Below are 23863 nucleotides of genomic sequence, written 5' to 3'. Positions count from 1 at the left end.
AGCGTGAAGATGGAACCGAGGAGGTGGGTGGCCAGGTTGGAGGATTCTGGGACCTGGGTACCACTTTCGATTCTCAGAAGTCCTGCTGCCTCTGGAGCTCAGCATTCATGGCCTTCAATACACACCCATAGCACTATTTAAATGGTCACTGTCGCACAAGAGTAGTATAGAAAATAAGCATACCTATTTCAGGTGAGCACCAGGACACCACTAACCCGCTGAGCAACCGAAGTTGGCGACCTGACGGGAGGCGCTGGAAATCTGACCTGAGACACTACGGGGCAGATTTACGTTCCCTAGCGCATCCCTGCAAATCAGCAGGGATGCGCCAGGGGAGATGCGTCACGCAAGTTTGTCCTTGCGCCACTTCAGATGCGCCGCATTTACAATGCGGTGCATCGTGGCGCAAGGACAAGCAGATGCGTGACGCATCTGCCGGCGTAAGGTTGGCGCAGTGCTGAAGTTGTGTCGCAAGCGCGACGCAACTCCAGCACTGTTCCAACCTGCCCTATCTCTAACATGGTGCGTCACGCCTTACGCCTGCTTAAAGCAGGCGTAAGGATTTGACGCACCAGCGTCGGAAATGTGACTGCGTGAAATCTCGTAGATTTCACTCCGTCACTTTTCCAAGGCTTTTTCCGACGTAACACCCACCCTGCATACATTAAACCTGACGCAGCTTTAATGTGGCGCAGGGCTTTACAACGTGACGCATCTCCCTAGATGCGTCACGTTGTAAATCTGTCGCAGCATGGCGCTAGCTTTGCGCCGCCGCTGTGTCACAAAAGTGACGCAACGGCGGCACAAAAGTGGCGCACAGGGCTTATAAATCTGCCCCTAACTCTTTTAGGAAGAAGCTGGATCTGCCCAAACCAGAGAGTAACATCTAAAGGGCAGCGCGAGCCTAAAAGTAGCTCCGTCGGGGCAGAAGAACTGAACGAGAAGGTGAGGAGTGGGAGTAGGGAAGGGAAGTGAGTGCATTCGGGAGACCAGCTGTGCCAGGAAGCCCTTAGGGTTGGATGGAGAACATTGTGCATTGCGAGGCAGCAGAGAGGGAGCTGGAGGCTTGAGCGAGTGCGGCACAGTATTTCTAAGTTGAACCAGATGGCTGTTTTATCCTCCATAGATCAGACCCTCTTCATCGACCTCAGAAAGATGAAATACTCAGCCAGGGCAGCATTGTCAGGATGTAAACATAACCCGCAGTCTAATGCTGATCACCGCAGCTAGCACACCACCCATCTGTGCTATCTCAGGAGCTAAACCTGCTTTCCTGCAGGGGATTTAAATCACGTGCCATCTTGTTATAGGATATCAGACATTACTGTGCAAGTGTCTTAAACTTGGCAATAAAATCAGCTCTGTCTGTAATTTTAAATGTGAATTGTCTCAAAATACCAGGCCAAGGGGTGGGTGGAGTTAAAGGGACAGGCATGGTTAGAGGCAGGGACAGGCTGAAGGGGCAGAATGGACTGAGGGGCAAGGGACGGTAAGGGCAAGGGAAGGTTGAGGGACAGGATAGACTAGGACGGAGGGACAGGGGCTGCATGGAGAGACCAGCAACCAGTGGAGAAACCAGGGTTAAGAAATGGGGGGGGGGGGTGGATATGCTAAGTATATGGTTGGAAAAACAAAGCCAAAGTATGGGCTGAAGGAAGACAGGAGAGGTGTGAGTCATGACCGCCGACGTGTGGTGAGACACAAATTAGTGGGGAACCGGGAGATAGCAGATACACCAGGGTTGAGACCAAGATGAAGGGATTCTTTTGGAGCCAAGATCAAGGTCTGGATGAAGAGACAAGGCAAAGATAGAAGGTGAGACCCAAAGGAAAGGTGGAGAGGCATGGACATAGGGGTGAATGGCTGCCATGGTGAACGGGGGAATGGGCGGGCAAGAACAAAGGATGGGTGGCAAGGTAGGCAACGAGACATGCCAGGGGTGGATAGTGAGTTGAGCAGTAGTAGCAAGAAGATACACAGGCCTGAGATGGGTGGAAGTACAGAGCAAATGACCTGAAAGATGAAGACAGTGCTAAGGGGCGGAGAATTACAAGGTCAAAAACAATTGTATAATAAACAAAATCACACGTACAATATACTAGGAACATGTTAGGTTTTGTAAATCACATGCTTGTTTTTCTCAAATAAAAGGCTAATTACAACTAGGGATGGCTCAGAATAGCTATAAATGGGTCACCTTTGTGGTGAGCAAATAGGTGGATCATACCCTGAGGAGAAACACTTTAAATTATAATAGATTGGGTCATTGCTAAAGGTAAATTGAAGGCCATACTTCTAAACTTTGTATTATGAAAATTTCGGACAAAACGCAGCAGGCCTGACTTACTTATTGTGAAAGTCACATGTTGTAGGCAGTAGGTCTCTAAGGATGGATGAATTGAGGTAGGATTGTTACTCCATTGTGTTAAAGTCCCTATAGATGTATTGCATTTCGTGGATTCTTACTGTTTATTGTAGCAGGCAAGACTTCTGGTGCTGCTTCTCTCCTTTGACAAACTCTGCAAGTAGATGTACACTTTAATAATCCTTATTTAACTTCGCAGGAGGGGGTCGAATATTGTTTTGTGAATATTTATAATTTTCTGACTGTGTGCCTGAGGGTTGCTTTATGGGAAAATATATGCAGAATTCAGTAGGCCTGAGTAAGTTATGGTGACAATACAGTAATAAAGGCTATACACCTGATTGGTTCATAGGTAACTTTTATGTCAGGTGCCATATATCTGATTTGAATATTTGAAAAGCTACAACAAACAAGTAGGCCTGCCCAATTTATTGTTAAACGGGTTTGTTATGGCAAATAGACATTTAAGAGCAAGTTGCCATTTGGGTGCATAAAAGGCTATAAACAGCTGTTTTGTTAAATGGAATTTCAAAGACAATCGTATTAACTAAGGTTTTCAGCATTGGTTATCCTCTCTGACAACACACGGTGTTGAAGATTTTAAATGGGATAATTCTTGTTAGGCCATTTTCAGCTGGTTGTATATTGTTTTTCCAGATGTATTTCTATATATAATTGTAATTGTATGACTGCATACTTGATGGTTACCAAATTATGCACAATACAAGAGACCTCACTTGGTTACGGTGACACGCTACTGATGAACGCTATAGGCTTGGCTGGTTCAGTGGGACAATTTATGTCAGAGGCCATAGGTCTAATCTTTCTATTATGAAAAGATACCTAAGTCAGTAGACCTAACTTATTTATTCTGAAACACATATATTAAAGCCAACAGGCCTTATAAGGATGGATTAGCTCTATACTGTGTTAAAGACAGTAGATTGTCTACAATCTGTGAGATTGTATTAAATCTCACAGATTACTGTCGTAGACAAGTATTTTGTTGCTGGTTACCCCCTCATCCTCCCCTCCCCCGTCAAATCCTGGCCAGAGAAAACGTGAACTGTTACACTTCCTGCTAGGCCTTCTTCGGATAGGTTCTATATTGTGTTACCTTTTCTAAACATTTTTTTTTTTTAGTTTTATATAGCATGAACTAGACTTGAAGATATCAGAGCGCTTTACAGTTTTATTACAGATGGACACATTCATTTTTGTTGGACACAGGGAGATTAAGTGATTTGCCCAGAATCACAGGGTGTTCGAACATCGTTGCCAAGACTCGAGCCCAGGTCCTCAGCTTCGAGGTGGACTGCTCTAGCCGTAAGGCTACATCCTTGTACATATTCTTACTTTTACAACTTCGTACCTGATGATTGCTTTCTGGGAAAGCTTATACTTAATGCAATAGGTCTCAGTTAGTTATGGTGGGAAGCAAGTGATAAAGACTGTAGGCTTGACTGTTTCATTGAGAAATCATCTGGTCTGATCTGTTTATTAAGGTACAACAAAGACAGCATTCCCGACTTACTTATTGAAAAAAGCATAAGTTAACCCTATTGTAAAGAAACGAGACCTGACTTAGCTAATGTGAAACGCTTTAATCAAAGCAAATAGGCCTTTAGGGTGGATTCTTACTGCACCGTGTTGAAGGCCGTAGAGTGGTATTTTGTTAGAAGGAATCTCACAGATTACCTTATTATGCCAGGGTTTTGATATTAGTTTCCCCCATGGATTACCTGTTGGGGTGGTCAGTGTATTTGAACTGTGATAGTCCTTGTTAGTCCTTCCTAAGAGGAGCTCTGCCAAAATTCATTTTACAGGGATTTGTGATTTGGCGGACTCCTTGTCTGAAGGCTGCTTTGTGAGAAGGGTTATTTATGGTCGTTATTGTAGGTACGAGTTGGTTTTGGTGATGACCCAATGATAAAGGTTATATGCCTGACTTGTTCATTAAGAAACAGTAACGCCCAATGCCATAGGTTCAATCTGTTTATCATGAAAAATCACAACAGCAGCAACAGGCCTGGCTTATTGTGAGGATGAAATGTTAAAGCCAATGGACCTTTAATGGTAGATTTTATTACACTGCATTAAAGCCTGTGCACTGTTTTTAGTTACACAGAATCTCCAGATTACTGTAAAAGACAAGTATTTTGGTGCTTGGCAGCTCCCCAGGCGGTCCTACAAGGCCGCTCACCTTACTTGCATTCTTTTAATGTATTCTGCCTTTGCTTGCTGACTTTGTGTCTGTTTTATTGCACAGGGGTCAAAGGGTGAATGCAAGAATGACACAGCAGTGGAGGAATAGATGCAGTCTCACTCCTCATCAGATAGGCAATGTGGGTGGCCCCTTCCAATTGCTGGCCATGTTAGGTGGGCCTTATCCTGTGGCGTATTAGCTCACTGCTTGGGGTGTTACCCCCACACCCCCTCGAAGGTCAGCTCCTCCTCTTAACAACTACACAGCTGCCATCTTACCGTCCCTCTGGCTCACTCTGGGGACAGGAGTCCTCTCAACTCCTTTCACATGTCACTCTGGCTGCCTCTGGTGGGGATGGTTTGGAGATGGAGCGTGAAGATGGAACCGGGGAGGCGTGTTCTCCTCCTTTTAACAACTACACGTCTGCCTTCTTTGTGTCCCTCTCTCACACCCTCTGGGGGACAGGTGTCCTCTCAACTCCTTTGACATTTTACTTTGTTCGCCTCTGGTGAGGATGGAAAGGAACTGGAACATTAAGATGGAACTGCGGGGGGTCGCTCCTCCTCTTAACAATCACACGGCTGCCTTCTTACCGTCCCTCTCTGACTCACTCTCTGGACAGGAGTTCTCTAAATATGTTTATGCAAGTATAGAGTTCATCAAAGCAAAACGCCAGCCGACACGTGTTTCGTCAACAGGTAGTTACCTCTGACTCTTCAGGGCTGAATCAGCGCTAGTAGTACGTGATCGAAAGACCGGTGATAATTCCGACCCGGTCGACGGGTATTAATGCGAGCGAAAGGTGAGCTGATAGATAAGATCTGGAAAAACACGGGTGGGTGCGTCCGTGATCGCCGGGGCCTGTAAAAGCAAGGTCCAGCCAGTATGCGTCTCGTCACGGATATGCGGGACTGTCCCGCATATCCGATTCAGCCCTGAAGAGTCACAGGTAACTAACTACCTGTTGACGAAACACGTGTCGGCTGGCGTTTTGCTTTGACAAACTCCATACTTGCATAAACATCATTTAATACATGGAACTACCGGTGTCAATCTCTTTTGATTTCTGTACCAAATTTAACAGCGCAACTGTAATAATTGTATCCCTATACGCGTGCCCGGGCATTTGGTTCAGGTGTTCTCTAAGCTGCTTCCACATTTCACTCGCGCTGCCTCTGGTGAGGATGGACAGGAGGGGAGCTGGAACATTAAGATGGAACTGCGGGGGGTCGCTCCTCCTCTTAACAATTACACGGCTGCCTTCTTACCGTCCCTCTCTGACTCACTCTCTGGACAGGAGTTCTCTAAGCTGCTTCCACATTTCACTCGCGCTGCCTCTGGTGAGGATGGACAGGAGGGGAGCTGCCTGGACCATTAAGATGGAACTGAGGGGGGGGAGAGGGGGGTGCGCTCTTCCTCTCACGTGCAAGCCTGCCTTCTCACCGCATCCTCCCTCAAATACACACATATTATCCGATACATTCCTGTCATGGTTCCTTTACGCGCCACTTTGGTTGCCGCTGACGAGAAGGGAGAGGAGGGGAGGTGGGGCGTGTGGATGGAGCTGAGGAGATAAGCGCTCCTTTAGCAACAGCACCACTGCCCTCCCACAAATGCGCTCAAACACGTGTCTGTCACTAGTGTCAGGCCCCTTTCACCTGTCACTCTGCCTGTCACTGCTGAGGGGCTCAGCAGCGAAAGGAGGCGTGCGCCCCTCCTTTTAACCTGATATTTCTCCTTGCTTCAGGATATTTACAAGCATAGGACGGATAATGCCCGGCCGCCCTCTTATATGGAATCTCCCAGCCCTGACTTCCTGGTCAGACTTGGAGCAGCACATCTGAGATAAGGGAGCTGTGGTATCAATGGCGGAACAAACATGGAGTCTTGGACACGGGCCACGAATAAAGGAAGAGTGGGGGCTTCTGCTTCTGTGAGTAACCCCAGGGCTCAGACATGTACTCTCTTCAGGCTTCCCATGCAACCCCAGAACAATGCATCCTGGACACAGCAGTCTTTTCAACAAGATCCAGGCCAGCAATTCCTGGTACAATAATGTACACAAATAAATAAGGTTTATCACTTAAATAGAGGCTTTAGAATTCGAATGCTCATTACTAAATATGCAGCATGTAAATGCTTTGAGTTGATAAAACTTTAGGAACAGCGGATAATTGTTAGGAGCTGACAGTGCCCAAAACCTTTGGTTAACAAGCATTGGCATAGCCAATAGGTCACGCTTTTGGGACCTTATACGTATTTAGTTAGGCAGCACAATATCCTTGGTGCAACAACATCAACTGTTGCATGGCTAAACACCTATATGGTCCAAAAGCGAGACCTATTGGCTATGCCAATGCTTGTTATTAAAAGTCACAGAAATTCAATCTAGGCCAAGGTTAGTAATATGGGGGGAAAAACGTTTTTATTTTAAACATAATATCGAAAAAGTGGAAAACACGAAGAAAGCACCTGTGTACTATAGAAAGAACTCAGAATGTCCAATACAAGCACTACCATAGAATTTGCACCGACTCGTGGTAAAGTAGGGAGTCCTTCTAGAATCTTCCACAAACACAAAGTAGGAGTAGTAAGCGCTGTATAAATGCAGTTACAATACAATGCACAATAAAAGCATGGCAATTTCAGGCTACTAAAAGACATTAAAAATAAATACATCTAATCTATTTGAAAGTGCATGCCCTCTCGAAACCTGCAGCCTTTAAACTAAACCTATATTGCCTCTTAGTTACTGTACCTGAGCTGTGGGACTTGCCTATTTCGAGCAGGAACCAGGAAGCGTTCACTAACTTGACCGTCAGTCGAAGAGCCACACATCCTGCAACTATTAATTTTGCCTCTGTCTCTTTTCCTGGGTGCAGTGTTCCTGAATTAAGCGGTTCCACGAATAAATAAAATTACTTCAGCTTTTGGTCCCTCTCCACTGAAGAAGGTCACCAATGTGACTCATTAGTCAAGACCACCCCCATCCTCTTTCCAAGACTATCAAGAGGTGTTGTGCCATTTTCTCTTAGCTCGTAGCGCTTTGTATTCTAATATGTGCAGTTTTTTAGTTATATTAAAAATGCAAAATTTTATGCATTATTGCACTTGTGTTCGCAGTGATCAGTTGCCCGCGTAACAATGATGCAGTTACTACCTGACCCGATATTAAGAGAGTTATCGACTTCCGCTAGTTCTGGCTAATAGCCAAGGCCACTGAGGAGTTTGAGACTCAGAGTTTATACATTTCAATTTTGAGTAGGGGCCCAACACAAGCCTTGGGGTGCTAATGCATAAAAAACCTGGAACGGCCGAAGGTGACTCTCGTGACCTCGGTCATCTGGGCCCGGCAGCTCAGCAAGCCTAAGATTCTCTTTTGCTAAGAAATACACCATTTTCACGGTTTACTCCTTGTTTACTCCTGCAAAGTCCATGTTGAAGTCCTAATCCTTTCGGACCCTGTTGTAAAACTGAGAAAACTACGTGACTTAATAACGTCAGTGTTTTCATGTCTTAGGTTCTCATTCAGCAGCCTGATGCATTCTGGGAGTTGTAGATAGTTCATTTCAGCTGAAACAAATGGGCATCTTAAAACAATGCTTTGTACGAGTGGGGAACGTAAAGTTGTCCAGTGACCTTCGTTACAACGTGTCCTCATCAAGTACATAAGTTGCATAATAAGTAAAGAAATAGATAAACACTTGTTTCCTATTTCTTTACATGCTGAAAGTGGCCGCTCGCCATTTCATTTCATTACTTTTGTTACAATTGCGTTAACGGCACGGGTGCCGCGATTGTAACAAAAGTAATGCAAGCTAATGGAAATGGCGGGCGGCCGCTTCAAGCATATAAAGAAATAGGAAACAAGGGACTTTTGAAACGTGTGCGGCAGGGGAGGGGAACCAAACAAACAAAGAAATAAATGTCTTTCTCTGTGCTTGTTCAAGATTAGTTTTGGTACTATGAGATTGGCAAATATGGGGCAAATTGTGCTTTTGGCTGTTTTCAGCTGCACGCGTTTAGGTAAGTTTAAAATATAATTTAATCTCGTTTTTTCAACTCAAAAGGGTGTACGTAACCTGGTAGAAGTGTGGTAAGGATAAATCTAGCTAATCCCTTTCCAGTTTACACGGGAAATGAAAAATCCTCTGAATGACTGCATTGCTAACCGGAGTTGCCCGCCAGAATTACAAAACACAACGTTCTGGTTATACATTTCACAATCACGAAGATGCAAACGGGCAAACTCGGATGTTCTAAGAAAAAAGTGAAACAAGAGCGTGGAACACTTGCTTTCCCTAAAGCCTTTGTTGGATTGTTTTAGTCTTTCCTCGCTTCGGACAAACAATGACCCAGGTGAAAACGCTCAACACAGAAGGAATGCAGCACGCACAAAATGACTCCATGTTCCGCTGCTTGTAAATCCCTCCGGTTACTCACCATTGGAGGTTGTGCTGGAGGCGACGGCCTTCTCGCTGACATCAGTTCGACTGGAGCCTTTCAAGATGGAATTCGCAACTTTTTTCTTCTCTGTTGAGGAAGCGCTATGGGAGTGAGCCTCCATGACAGAGTCTCATTACGTCAGCTCTCTTGGCCCAGATACGTGAATGACAGAAGAGAGGTGTGAAGTTCAAACGTCATTAAATAAACAGCAAACAGTAAAAAACAAGCCCGCGCTGGAAAGCTCATTAGAAAGAAAAACTAGCATTGGCCACGAAAGTCATCGCGATCACGATCGCTGTGAAAACGAAAGTGATCGCGATGACGCAGAAAGGCGTTCATGAGTGCTGCTGGCTGGCCTAGCGCATGGTGGCCGCGCGCGTGCACGTGAGCATGCATGCAAGCGCTAGGCCAGCCAGCAGCACTTAAAAAACTCACATACAGAATGTCTCTCCGAGCCAGCGAGACCTAAAAAACACAAGGGGTGTCAGTCATACGTCGAAACACCCCTGTAGCCTGTTTTATTGAAGTTTACCCTCTAAATGTCATGTGATTAAGGCAGAGTGGCTTGTATAAATTACCAGACCACTGAGAGGCAGTGGGTTACGCGATTCAGTGGCACCAATGTTTACCACATAATTATACATTTATAATGCTTGCCACATAATTTGCAACATTTGCAGATTTTACCCAAAATTTTGTTTATAGTTCAAATGGAAGAAAATTATGCTACCAAAGAATGTGCAGTTTGATTTGTATTTTTTGCTGCATAATTTCAGTATCCTTGCTGCACACTTTGGTCTTCCAGGCTGCTTAATCCTAGTAGCCCTGAGGACGATAAAGCTCTTTAGAGTGATTTGGGGGCTGTCATTATGATGAGAAGATCTGTATTTCACAGGGAGCCATGAAATATTTTTCATATGGCATGATTCCCTGCGATATATTGGTTGTATAATGCTGCATTCTCTATGTACTAGCTCCAATTCCCTGATAGAAATCAGACACCGACACAGGGGCTGGACTTTTCTAAAGTTTGTTCACGTTTATTCTTTTGCTGTGATGCGTTTCGGCATCTCTGTCTTACTCACATCATAAATGTTACATACATGTTACATATAAGCATACATATTTGCCATGCAATAGAAAACAAATTGCAGATTACAGAGATTGTTTTAAGAAGCTTCACATGTTTATACTGTTAGCCTTTTTATATGGAACCTGTTAAGTTGTTATCAACCATGATATATGTAGTATAAGGGAATCACTAAAAATATGCAATGGCCCATAAGTTTCGATACGGTTTATTAGGTTTTTATTGGTGTCCAAACCCTACCGCCTGACTGTAAAGCGCTATAACGAAATAATAAGTAATATAAAGATACCCTCATAGCAATATGAAAAGATAATTTAGAGTTCATATTTGCTTCTTGTAAATCCAATGTATTTTGTTGGTGTTTACAGAGGTCACTGAATTACAAAGAATACTCAAAGTGACACAAAGCATTGACAAAGCCAATAGGCCTGGCTGCCAGCCTTTTGGCTTTGTCAATGCATGTTTTACTTTGTCATGGCTGTTGCACATCTTTATGGTTTGGGAAGCTGCTGGACCATTGTCAATATGAAAAAAGTTGGCTAAAAGCAAAACAAATTTTTGGGGTCTCAATAACATAGTTGTCCCTGACACTGAAGGGAACTACTTTGTATGTGGGGGTGCTCCTGGTAGAAGGGCAGACTGCCGTCACTAACAGTGAAGTTAGCCAGTGGCTGGATTGGACTGACCCCTTACCTCACTCATGCTGTATACTGTAGTGTGTGGACAAATATTGTAAATGTCCCAGTAACAGACCCATGGATGATTAGGGCAGCTAAAAGTCCCTTTTAAGTAAGTATATATATATTTAACTTTAGTACAAACAAACGGTCTTTGCTAATGCCAGGTCTAAAAACGAGCCTTAAGCTTGATTGGTACTTCCATAAAGGATGCTTAGACAATGGCTAATTTATAACACCCAAATACAAATGAGAGACAACTATGGGCCACAGATGAAGGGCTCATTTTCACAGATAATTGCAGGTGGTGGACACTGGCAACATTTTCGCCAGTAGACTTTTACCCAGTGCGAGAGAGAGAAAGGAAGCATGGGTGGGAGGGCAGGGAGGGGTTAAGAACAAAGGAGAGAAGGATAGGAAAGCACTGTTAAAGGTTGAAAGCAGGGTTGAAAAAGAACTTGCACGAGTGATAGAAAGAGACAGAAGTGTAAGGTAGAGATATGAGGTAGAGTCCAGACTAGACAGCAGTGGCAGTCCCAATATTTAGCAGCACCGGTGCCAGGCTCCTGAGTAAAACTTTGTTACCCGGCACTTATTTGTTAATAAATGAATTACACAGTATATATACATTGTGAGCTAGTCACCGGACCAAACTGTTACAAGTTCTTTCATAAAACAGGGAACCTTGCGATAGTTCTGTCAACCAGAGATCAAAAGGTTTCCTTGATACCTGGACCACATGGTCCGATGCTCTATCGGAGCTCACATTAAATGGAACACCGTCGCTCCCTAGGGCATCTTTTAGTTGAACGGCAGAGCATCCCGGCTCCAGAGAACGTAAGACGACTGCCTTCATGTCCAGCCTCCACCTGCTTGTGCCCAGCCCCAGATCTTCTGTTCAGACCCTGGTGTGACCATACCACATTCCGTCCCTGCCTCTTGCTTTGCAAGTCACACACCTCTCAACCTTGTCTGCGAAGCGCAGATTGTCAGCCTGAGGCGCCTGTGCTGAGGGTTTGATCCAATCTTGTGCAGCTCACAGGCCGATCAGAGCTCCAGCATTAGGGGATTAGGCAGGTGACATTGAAAGGCTGCAACTTTAATGAAGCTGGGGCTTGTTTACTTGACTGCAGCAAACAAGCCACACTGCGGGAGATCAGCAGGAATGTGAGGCCACAAGATGAAGGAAAGCCCTCCTCCAGCACTGCGTATTGTTTCCGACCTTCTGTACAATACAGAGCCCTGCTGTAGATTCCAGTTCACTAGCTGCAAAGAGTCTTGGCTGGGACCTGTTGTTGTCACATGGAGGTTTGGCAGTCAATGAACTAACCATGGAATAATTATCACTATGCAATGCTACAGGAAGAAGAGGATGGGGCAGGGACATAGAGAGTGGAACTATAGATCCTCTCTTAGACCGAAACTGTCACACATATCCCCCCCCCCCCCCCCAGCATGAATGAAGGAGATTCCAGTTTAATCGTTTGCATCTTGGAACTGATTGGCGTTTAATTGTGTCTAGACCTATTTAACATTGGAATGTCCCTAATTTATGCTGCTGGACATATATACTTCCATGTCAAGAATCCCATTGGCCAGTCAAATCCTTTTACAGCTAGGCAGCTGATATTTACAGCAGGAAGATGATCTGTTAGTGAAATGATTGTGTTAGACCTGGCATCCTTGGCGTGGTTTCCTCTGACTTTTAACCTCTACCCCCTGTGTTTTTGATGCTGTGCTGAATTTCGTTTTTGCTGGCTTAGATGCTTTGGGCACTTTGCCACTGCTGATCAGTGTCAAAGTGCAAGTGCTCCCTGTATAAATTGGTATGGCAATTGGTTCTCCCTGATTGGCATATTTGTTTTACCAATAAGTCCCTAGTAAAGTGCACTGAGTGTGCCAGGGCCGGTGAATCAAATGCTACTAGTGGGCCTGCAGCACTAATTGTGCCACCCACCTGAATAGCCTTGAAAAGAGGTCTCAGGCCTGCCACCACGGTCCCTGTGCACAGTTTGTTAACTGCCATGTCAACTTGGAATTTGCACCAACTTGCCAGGCCCTACCCTTCCCTTTTAGTACATGTAGGATACCCCTATGGTAGACCCAAGGTACCCCCCCCCCCCCCCCGGGCAGAGTGCAGTGTATGTGAAAGGAAGGACATGTACTGGTGTGTGTAGTGTTTTTGCACTATTGAAAGGCTTTTGTACCCCATATGACAGAATGGGGAATGCTTTCTGGCATCTGACAAGCATATCTTCCAATAGGAAAAAAATAGAAAAGTGGAGTTTGGTATCCCTGAACTCAGAATCTAATAACACATCTTTTAGTAAAGATGTTTTTTAAATTGTGCTTGAAATAGCACTTTTAGAAAGTGGTTATTTTCTTGCCCAACTATCCTCTGTGCCTCTGCCTGTTTGTGGATTGACTGTCTGGTTTCAGTGTGACAGAGACAGAGGATGTGCATTCCCTGTAGACAGCCTCTGTGGGAGGGGGGGGGTTTGAGGCGTGCCTGGCCCTTCCTGGATGACCCAGCCCTGAGCTGAATAGACCCTGGCTGCATGTAGAGGAGATTTACCTTACACCTGAATGGAGCCTGTCTCCCTTGCACAATGCTGTCTCCAACCCCTGTGGTCATGCTGGACCAAGTGAATGCAGAACTGGTTTGGACTGGGTTCAGAGACATCAAAGACATTTTGGGGTATAAGAATGTGCCCTAAACCCCCAGTAAATTAGACTACTTCATGAATCAAGAGAAAACTTTGCCAAGGAGAAGAGCTGGAGAGACTGAAGGTGAAGCTCTGCCCCTTTTCTGTGTGCTGTCTGGGGTTGTCCTGCAGTAGCTGATTATGCCAAGGAAAGGAAAGGGACTTTGCTGTGAGCTGTGTCCACCCCCTGCTTGAGAAGAGTCTCCAAGGGCCTGTGCATGTTGGCTTCCTGTTGTAGGAAACTCATGGACATCAACGTTTCCAAGTTCTGTTGCCAACCTGCACTGTGTGTGCATCTGTGCAGCGCTCCCTGACTGTGTATCTCCATGAGGTTTGGAGGCACTGGGGACCTGGTCGTGCCCCCTTTCTGAGGAAGAGGCCGTCTGAAGGAAATCTGACCCGAACACCACCATTGGCCCGAGTCCGAGGCCAAAGCTCTCCTGAAAAATGAACAGCCAGCACGGCAGCACCGCTGGTTGCAAGGCATTGCCTGGCAACAGAAGTCCCCTAGCATCAAGGAGCCGTGATCGACCCAGCTCCACCCAGCAGGAAGCTGAGCCGAGCCGCTTGGTCACGGCGGCACGCTCCGGACCAGAAGGAGGTGCCGCGCTTCCCCCACTGCCGACGGCGACTGGTTGCCGCCAGACACTTGCACCGCCCTGCCCCAGGATCGAGGGAATCTTGGGCCAAAGCGTCTCCTGCCGTCTCCAGGCCAGTTTCTGGCTTCCCCGCCGCCAGGGTGACCACGTGGGCACCTGCGGTCATGAGTGGAAGGAGTGCGGGTCGCCACGACCACCCCCGCCAGGGCCTGAGGCGCATGTAACGCTCCCCTCAGCGGGCTGAGTTTCGACAGTCTTTCTTTTTAATACTGTGACACTTGTTGGGGGCATACTTCTTTTCAACATCCTACGGGGGCCTGTGTGACTTGCCGAAATCATTACTAGAGCTGGATATCTTACGGGGACATGTTAGCTTAGCTGATTTGATTACTAGAGCCTCAGATCTCTTTCTTTTCTTTGGGGAATTCAGGACAGTAACTACATTGCAGCTCCCTAACACCAAGAGCTTGGCCCCACCTACGTGACCCCTGAAAGCTGTTGCATCTCTGGCCTTCAGCATGAAGAACATGTCCTTGCTAATGTGATTTGTGGAACCTCTGCATTTTTAAAGTAACATAAAGGATATATTTTTTGTTTACATACATTTGTGTGGAGTTTCCTTTGTGGTGTGTCTAGAGGGTTATTGATGCATGCGTGAGTGTGTGGTGTGCAAACCCTTACACATTGCCTCTGAGATTAGCCTGACTGCTCGCGCCCAGCTACCAAGTGGGGTCAGCAGGAGCTATCTTCAGTGTGTAACTCCCTTACCTGACTAGAGTGATGGTTTCTGCCTGGCTTAGGCGGAAGCCCCAGCCAACCAGAAACCCCATTTCTAATAGATAAACTCAGTTATAATATGCAGGCCTGCTGTTTGACTTCTGCTGGCACGCGACCCACTGACTTGCAGTGGGCTGCTGATGTTGGCCAGTTGTTCCATTAGTTGACTGGTTTTTCAATCAAGTGCGGGGAGCCATATAGGTCACAAGTTCCTCCACTGGCACACAGTAAGAACTGGAGGGCACAGAGGGTGCCAGATGGCATCAAAGTTTGATGCTGGCCACTGGAGCTTTCACCTCAGGTTGTCCATATCTGCACCACTTGTACATAGCAGTGATTAACAGGTTTTTTTGCCTATGACCAGAAAGGGTGGGAAGTTTCTATATAATACATTTCTGTGGGCATACCAGTCCAAAGGCTCTTTTGGATTCACACTACCTTGCAACCTTGAATACACCTCAAGTAAGCTTGGGTGGCTCTAAACTGTAGCTCATCCTCAGGGCCTATTCTAAGTCAAGGTATTACCAGGTGTCACCTTGTTTATGTTTATGTTTCCTGGAAGGACGTCCCAGCTCTGCAGGGAAGGAGGTGTTGTGCGAGGGTTAAATGGATCATCATGGGAACAGCCACGTCTTTAGTTTTTGTCTGAAGCTGAGTTCGCTGAGGGACCTGATAGTCACGTATGGGGTAGCGAGGGTTCTGAGCAGGGCTGGGCCCTTGTTGTTCATCGCTTTATGAGCCAGACACAGGGATTTGAATTTGATCCTGGCTTGGATGGGAAGCCAGTGGACTGTTTCAGGGAGGCTTTCGCTGATTCTTGTCTGGGCATTCCTTGGAGCATGCTACCTGCAGCATTTTGTACCATCTGAAGTCTGTTCCCCACATATTTAGGAGATCCCAGATAGAGGGTGTTTTACACTAGTTTAATCTAGGGACTACCAAGGACTGTACCACTGTTTCAGGGAGGCTTTTGTAGATTCTTGTCTGGGCATTCCTTGGAGCATGCTACCTGCAGCATTTTGTACCATCTGCAGTCTGTTCCCCACATATTTAGGAGATCCCAGATAGAGGGAGTTTTACACTCATTTGATCTAGAGACTACCAAGAACTGTACCACTGTTCTCAGAGTCTGTTCTGGGATAAGCGCGAGGATCTTGCAAAGCATGCAGAGTATCTCAAAGCAGGTGGCTGCCAATTTCCTAGCTTGTAATCAGGAGGATATATTGCTCCTAAAAGCAAGAAATCTATCATAATTTCCCAAGCGTGAGTTTACTAAAGAACATTTCTAATCCTAGCATGCACCGCACCCAACTATCCACAGATATCAGCTGTTCAGGGATCCTTTCGACTACAGCAAAGGCCAGCCCTATGTAGACCAAATATAAACCATTTTACTAATATAGGGTGTGCAGCAAAGGCGTACGTGGCATTAAGGACAGGAAGAGTGGCTCTTTGTTGCAGAGACCTCTACTGGACCGGAATGGACAGTAATCTGAAGATAGGGAGGTCTACTGTGTCAAAAACCAGCATTACCTAGCTCCAAAAGGGAAAAGTGCAATCAAAGATGTTTCTCCTCTGAAACAGCCATTTCTCTTGCCAGGGCTGTTTTTAGGGCTTCGCCATTGTGAAAAAGTCATCCTCTTTGCCATAATCACCCCCAGTTTTTGACTGATACTGGTGGTAACTGACTCTGACTGCACCCTGGGACAGTGCTCTGAGTAAAAAGGTATATGGTAATAAGGGTTAATTACAAATGGCATTGACAACCTACTTGTAAGTTCCTAGTATATGGTACGGCATGCAGGTTTAGAGGCCCAGCAGCTTTGAGGCACCTAAGTGTGCGCTGCTGTATTGCCTGCTGTCATTTTAAAAGTCAGCCCTGCTTTGCAAGCTGCTTATAAATTAAAATGACATGCACATTCACCTTTGTTTTTAAAGGTACTTCCAAAGTATTAAACAACATGATTTTTACATACAAGTCACCTCTAAGGTCTACCCTAGGTGCCCTCAGAGTAGGGTGCTGTGTAAAAATAAGCAGGGACATCTTAAAGGATGTTTTATATGCCCTGGTGGGGAAAAACATCCAATTTAATGTTCCCTCATTGTAGCATTTTAACTGATTGGCCAGCTCTTAACAGGCTTAGCCCAACTGTGTTGATGATGTGATAAGTGGCCGGCATAGAGACAGGGTTTATCTGGCGGGGGGAACTCTGCAGCTGCAGAGACCAGGCCAGGATGGGGGCAGGGTAATCAAACTGGGCTTCAAAGAGAGCAGGACAGTAAGGAATGCCAGCCAGGCTAAACCCTCTTCCTGTACCCCCAGCCAGATGGCTGCCCCAGGAATGGAATTTGCAGGAGGTCTGGAAGGGGATTGTTGAGGGGAATGAGTCTCAACAGTGGGTTGATTTAGCCAGCTAACTCCCAAGGAGAGAATTTCGCCATCTTGAAGTTTAAAGTACAGTGTTTTGTGGGAGAAGAATATGCCATACTTTGGAGGGAGCTGTCATGCTTTTTGGTGGCAGTGTACCCCATTGGTCAGGGGTGCCCCCCTACTTGTCACCCCAGAACATTGGATAAAAATGTAAGAGCTGCATATCAATTCAGGGCTGCTGCCTAAAACTACAACGAGAAGGACTGCCCTGCTTGAACCATGGCCTGCACCCCAAATGATTGCACTCTGAAGGACTGCTCCTGCTGCAACTTGGAACTACAGCCCTGTGGAATTTGCCTTGCTTCGGAAAGAATTAAGGAGTGGACTCCCTGAAAGAAATGGGTCTCCAGAGCTCACTTCCACCATCTCCCACAAGAAGTCCCCAGCCCTAAACTTTTAAGGATCTGGCCTGATGCATAGTGAGAATTGTAGTCCTAAACTTACAAGAACCATTTCAAGACTTCTAGACCCTTGGATTTGTGTTTTTTACATTTGGAACCCTCCATAGGATCTTCAGGAAGAAGTTCCAGAAGTTTGGAGAAGTTAGGTGCAACTTGTGGAAAAAGCTCCATAAGGTGATTGACCCGCCAACGAGAGTCAGGCTGCTGACGTCGAACCCTGACCCCGCGTGGATTTCAGGTTCATACCTCTGAAAGTTCTGGAGATCCAGACTTCCAGGATTTCACCGATGCCTCGCGCTGAGCCAGGCCGCCACCGTCGACTCAAATCCGGACCTGAAGAGTAGCCTTGCTCAACGAAAGAAAATCCTCCAGAAAAGTTTCTAAGTGCGAAGGTAACATTTTGAAGGGCTTCCCACTTAGTGTTTCCGACCAGGGCTCCATCGCGGTCGGCCTCAAACTTTGACTTCATCCCAGTCAAGCGTGGCCAGATGTCCTAAGCAGGCGCTAAATGCTTTTAAGCACTAGATAATGTCATAAATTATAGTTCTGGATCCAGATGTTGGATGTTTGTCATTTTGGTGCCATTTTAATCATACAAATATTTCCTGTTTTTATAAATTGGTTATGGATTTTTATTATGTATTGTGTCTTACTTATTTAATGTACTGTTGTTTTTAAAAGCTTCACACACCTGTCTCCTAAGCTAAGCCTGCCTACACACAGCCAGCTATTGAGATTTAAGCCAGGGGTTAATGTATTCAGACTTTGACTGGACCTAATAATGTGTTGGTGTCATCATTGCTAGTGGTAGGTGCACACTTACCCCTACCAATAATTCATCTTCCAACAGCCATGCAACTGAGCTGAATGCCCTTCCTTAGTGAGGGAGCCACCTAATGATGATGCCACTGGTTTCCTATCTTTCTCATCCCCCTTCTGTCCTCCAACCAAACTATTAAAACATCAAAGGATGCAATGTTCTTCCAGAAAACATTTCAAGTGGTAGAGTAAAAAAACTTATGATTCATCAAAGATCTCTGGTAGCACCGTCAGCACAGTCTCTACTTCTTGTGCCAATTTTATTATAGAGCTGCCTCTTAGCTGGTGCCATGTTATTTTACTTTATGTTACATTATTTTAAGTTATGCTATCTCATATTTTCTTATTTTATTTTGTATTTTGTCTTTTATAATTGGTAGCCTGGACCTTTTCTATATTGTCGTGTCTTCTTGACTCTTTTTCTTGTCTTCCAGTCATCTTCTTGTCTTGTCTTCTTCTATTATTTTTTTGTCCTTCTTTTCATGACATTTTGTCTTCTTTTGTTCTCTTCTCATACCTTCTCATATTGCATTCTTGCCTTCTCATCTAGTATTATCTTCTTGTCTAGCCGTGTTCTTGTCTGGTCATCTTGTCATGTTCCCTTCTTCTTTTATCTAGACTTCTGGTCTTGTAATTTCTTCTTCAATTCTTGTCATGCCTTTCCTTCTTGTCATTTTGTCTGGTCCTCTTTTGTTGTCTTCTTGTTTAGTCTTGCCTTCTTGACTTTTCGTCTTATCTTGTGGTCTTATTTTTATGTCTAGTTTAGATTGGTTATCTTGTGTTAGCATAGGTTCTCTGATGTTACTCTAAGTTAGACCATTATCTGTTGGTTAGGTTATCTTATGTCACTTTAATTTAGGTCTTCTTGTATTAGGTTAGATTCTCGTGCACTTTGTAATATACGTTCTTGAAATTCAGCACATTTCTTCCATTTGTATGACATGAAAACCAGTTGTCCGCGCTTCTTCTTTGCCACTGGCACTTGGTCTATATTAATTCGGGTGATTTACATGAAAAGTCAGAGTTTAGTAGAAAACCTCAGGTTTAAAACTCAGGAGACTTGCTGTTAATCGATAACTGTGGCGCTTTCAGGGACCCTCATCGTTCGAATCAGTGTTTTTAAATACCAGATGCACAAGAGGTCATTACGGTAAATGTAGTTTATTTGCATGCAGCACTTACAACATAAAGGGCTTTAAACAGGGGCCCCGAAGGGAACAAAAGCAGACGGTGAAAGCGCGTGTGAGCTCCTCTTGGGTGGAGATTAACTAGAGGGTTGTGCTGGTTCCCTCTTTGCTTTTCCATGAATCAGGTCACGGACCTTTACGTAGCAACGCAGCAAATGGAAACATAAGTGCAGGCTGGAACGCCCCAAGTCTGCGTGCCCTGCAGTTATTTGTAGAATGCCAGGGTACTCTGCTATTGTGCTGCAGTCTGCCCACAGGATTCATATCGCTTTTAATGGCACTGCCTTAGAACTAACATCTGAGAGTGGAAATTATACAGGAGTGAAGGAAAGAGCCCTACTCTGCCTTCGGGATGCGGGAGAGAATGTGTTTCTGTGTTAATGCGCTGTGCTGTGCTGTGTGTGTGTGTGTGTGTGTGGTTGTGTGGCATGTGTGTGTGTGCTTATGTCCGTGTGAATGCATGTGTAAGCATGTGTGTGTGTTTTTGTGTGCATGTGTGTGTACGTGTGTTTGCAGGGCCGGCTTTTGGGCAGTGCGACTGGTGTGGCCGCACTGGGCGCTGACCTGTGGAGGGGGCGCTGACTTCAGGGGGGGCACTGTGTTTATCAATAACTTATGATTGGAGAGATGAGGAGCACTTTGGCCTGGTGATGGTCAGAGAATCTGAAGAGGTGGTCATGGGATGTGGGGGCGCCAAAAATTATTTTTGCACAAGGCGCTACCAATGCTAAAGCCGGCCCTGTGTGTTTGTGTGTGTATGTGCATGTGTGTGTGTGTGTGTGTGTGTGCGCATGCGTGTGTGTATGTGTGTGTGTGCATGTGCCTGTTGGTGAAGTCCTAAATCACAAGGCCGAACGAAGGCCAATGGATTTCTAAGAGCCATCTGAACCAGGATGTAGTAATATAGGTATATATTACAAGGGCTACCCATTATGTATTATGTATATATATGTATTATATGTTATTCAAACTTAAACCTGCAGAATACCTATCGTTTCAATACCTGGGTGTCGAACTCACTGCCAAGGGAACCTCACCCATCAAATTTCACACCATCTACCATCCTCCTGGAGAGCGTGCCTTCTTCACCGAAGAACTAACAGATCTAATAACACGTTTCTCCCTGACAGACACAAAAGACGTGTTCTTGGGTGACCTCTATATCCACTGGAACGACCCAGAAGACTCCACTGTCCAGAACCTATCCAACCTACTTGAAATATACAACCTCAAACAACTCTGCAATGGACCAACTCACATCAAAGGTGCAACGCTGGATGCGATCATTACCAAAAATGAACTGGTCTCTCTGAGAGCGATTTCTCCCATTGACTGGTCCGATCACCACCTCATGCTGTTCAAGTTTGACGCATTTGTCAGCCACCAACCTATTTGTGATGACATACCTAAGCTCTGGACCAGAAACATCAAAGACGTCCCTATAACCAAACTTGAATCCAGGATTCATGCTCATCTACAACTCCAACCCTCCACCTGGATAGCCGATGACCTCGCTACTCACTTTAATTCAACAATGACAGAGGTTTTAGATCAAGTAGCTCCACTCAAACTCAAATAAATGAGGCGAATCAAATCTAAACCCTGGTTCAACGTGGATCTGAATAATGAAAGGCGTCAACTCAGACAAACGGAAAGGTCTTGGAGACTAAACCCTTCGACCTTGCACCTAGTGCAACTTAGATCTGCTCGGCTGGCATACAAAATTCACATTTTTAGAGAAAAGGCGTCTTTCTTCCGCAGCCAACTAGATCTTTCAAAAAACAGATCGAGAACTCTACAACATTGTCAAAAGCCAAACAAGCTGCACTCCCTCTCACGAAATCAAAGCCACCGAGGAGCGATGTGAAGAAATTGCCACCTTCTTCTCTAATAAAGCCTCAAAAATTGAACAATCCTTCATCCTCCTTCCCTCTTAATCTACCCCCCTTTAATCAGCCTTGACCAATCAGAAAGAGATCTTACCAAGGACTATCAGGTCTGCCTCCAGCTAAAAAACAATGCGCATTAGTCGCACTTCGAGCTAATGTCGGAAAATGAGGTTTTCAGTATAATTGCAAGCCTAAAACCTTCCTCCCACACAATGGACCCCCTCCCATCCACAATTATAAAAGAACTCATCCACACCATTACCCCTTTCTGGACAAAAATCACCAACTCCTCTCTCATTTCAGGCTGTGTCTCAGACTCCCTTCAACTAGGTCAAATCACACCCATACTCAAGAAACCAGGGGCCGACACTAACAATCTCCACAACCTCAGACCTATCTCCAACCTCCCATTCCTTGCAAAAGCATTGGAAAAATGCATTCTCCACCAACTCAACAAACACATTGATGAGTTCAACCTCCTCAACACCTTTCAATCAGGATTCAGGAAAGGCTGTAGCTCGGAAACAGCTATGCTCAACATCTCTGACGATATTCACAGGGCCTTAGATGAAGGTAAAGCCTGTCTACTCATCTTTATTGACCTATCTGCGGCATTCGACACAGTAAATCATCCGGCTCTGCTGGAGACCTTGAGAAGGCGCTCTGGCATTAATGGCACAGCACTAAAATGGTTCACCTCCTTCCTTCAGCACCGCTCGCAACAAATTAAAATCAACTCCTGTCTCTCAAAGCCAACAAAAGTCACACTTGGGGCCCCGCAAGGCTCGATCCTCTCCCCCTCCCTCTTTAATCTCTTCCTGGAGCCCCTCACAATCATCTTGAAAAAAGCAGGAGTGAATTACCACCTTTACGCAGACGACACCCAAATCTATTACAAAATCAAATCACCCAGTGACATCCGACACCTCAATGTCACTCTAACCGAGATCCAAACTTGGTTCAACGCTAACCACTTAAAGCTCAACCCAGATAAAACGGAATTGATTCTATTCTTTCCAAAAAGTAACCACCGTCCAATCCAAGAGTGGCTCAAGAATCTGGATGCCCTAAACGGCCTCCTCATCCTTTCTGACTCAGTTAAGTCGCTAGGCATTACCCTTGACAAGAACTTATCAATGGGGGCCCACATCAAAAACTCTGCAAAAGGTGCGCTTTTCTCACTAAAACACCTAAAAAAATATAAACCTTTTCTTCCCCATGATGATCTCAAGACAATAGTTCAATCCCTAGTTCTCTCTAAAATTGACTACGGGAACTCCATCTTAACAGGGACTCCAAAAGCTCACCTTGCCCCACTAACGGCAATGCTGAACATGGCCGCTCGACTCATATCTGAGGTAAAAAGATTTGAACAGATCACACCAGCTCTCAACTCCCTCAACTGGCTTCCCATGGAAGGGAGGTGTATTTACAAACTGGCCTGCATCACACACAAAACCCTTCATTCTCCGTCCCCCAACTACCCAAACAACAAACTGGTAAAAGCAGGAAAATCCAGAACTCTGAGAAGCTCCGACTCACCCCTTCTTATCCCACCGAAACTGAAAAAGAAAACCACTCAGTACCGATCATTTTCTGGCAATGCTCCCAGTATGTGGAACGCTCTCCCTAGAGACCTCAGATGCAACCCCTCCTTCTCCTGTTTCAAAAGGAACCTGAAACACCATCTCCTCAATAAATACTTTCCTGCCCAATGTCAACGAACCTAGACTTCATTATCCAAGTTGACTCCTCTCTCACTTGACATTCAAGTATAGTTGGTGACCGGACTGTGTTAGCCAACTTCGTTTGTTTTCTTTCCCTCCCCTGCACTGTTTACCTATTTTTCATGTTGTATTTTTATCTCTGTTTTGCTTCCTTACCGCCTTCCTATTGTGTAATGTAATTTTCTTCTGTCTTTACTGTGTGTATGTAAAGCGCTCCGATACCCACGGGTCAAGCTAGCGCTGTATAAAACTTTTTAAATAAATAAATCTGCTGTCGGATTTTCTTTCAAACAGGAAAAGGTGTATTGAACATAGATATACTGCACTGTACTGTTGAATTGCCTGCAGTTAAAATGAGAGAACACTGCTTAACTATCTGGTTAAGATGCAGAATGTTTAGAAACAACTCCCCATAACATTCAGTCTTTAGAGAGTGTTGAAGCTGTGCTTTCATGGTGGTGCAGCCAACAAAGAGCACTGTTTGCCATTATTAGAATGGTTTGTTTTTCTTTAGCTTTCATGAATAGATTGTTGATATAATCAT

The 23863-nt window shown here is 45.2% G+C and overlaps 1 protein-coding gene and 1 long non-coding RNA gene across 3 annotated transcripts in view; one reads left to right on the top strand and one right to left on the bottom strand.

The window, feature by feature from the left end:
- The window catches only part of LOC146797500 (uncharacterized), a 65155-nt gene extending 56002 nt beyond the window's left edge, over positions 1 to 9153 (bottom strand). Inside the window, exon 1 of the long non-coding RNA XR_014968491.1 lies at positions 9015 to 9153. This is a non-coding gene — a long non-coding RNA (uncharacterized LOC146797500). The remainder of the gene's footprint in view (positions 1 to 9014) is intronic.
- The window catches only part of LOC146797499 (contactin-4-like), a 976366-nt gene that overhangs the window by 580588 nt on the left and 371915 nt on the right, over positions 1 to 23863 (top strand). The window lies entirely within an intron of this gene.

The sequence above is a fragment of the Triturus cristatus genome, chromosome 9, assembly GCF_964204655.1.
Source record: "Triturus cristatus chromosome 9, aTriCri1.1, whole genome shotgun sequence".
Taxonomy (NCBI): Eukaryota; Metazoa; Chordata; class Amphibia; order Caudata; family Salamandridae; genus Triturus; species Triturus cristatus.
The sequence above is the reverse complement of the archived record's forward strand: the minus strand, read 5'-3'. Positions and strand labels throughout refer to the sequence as shown.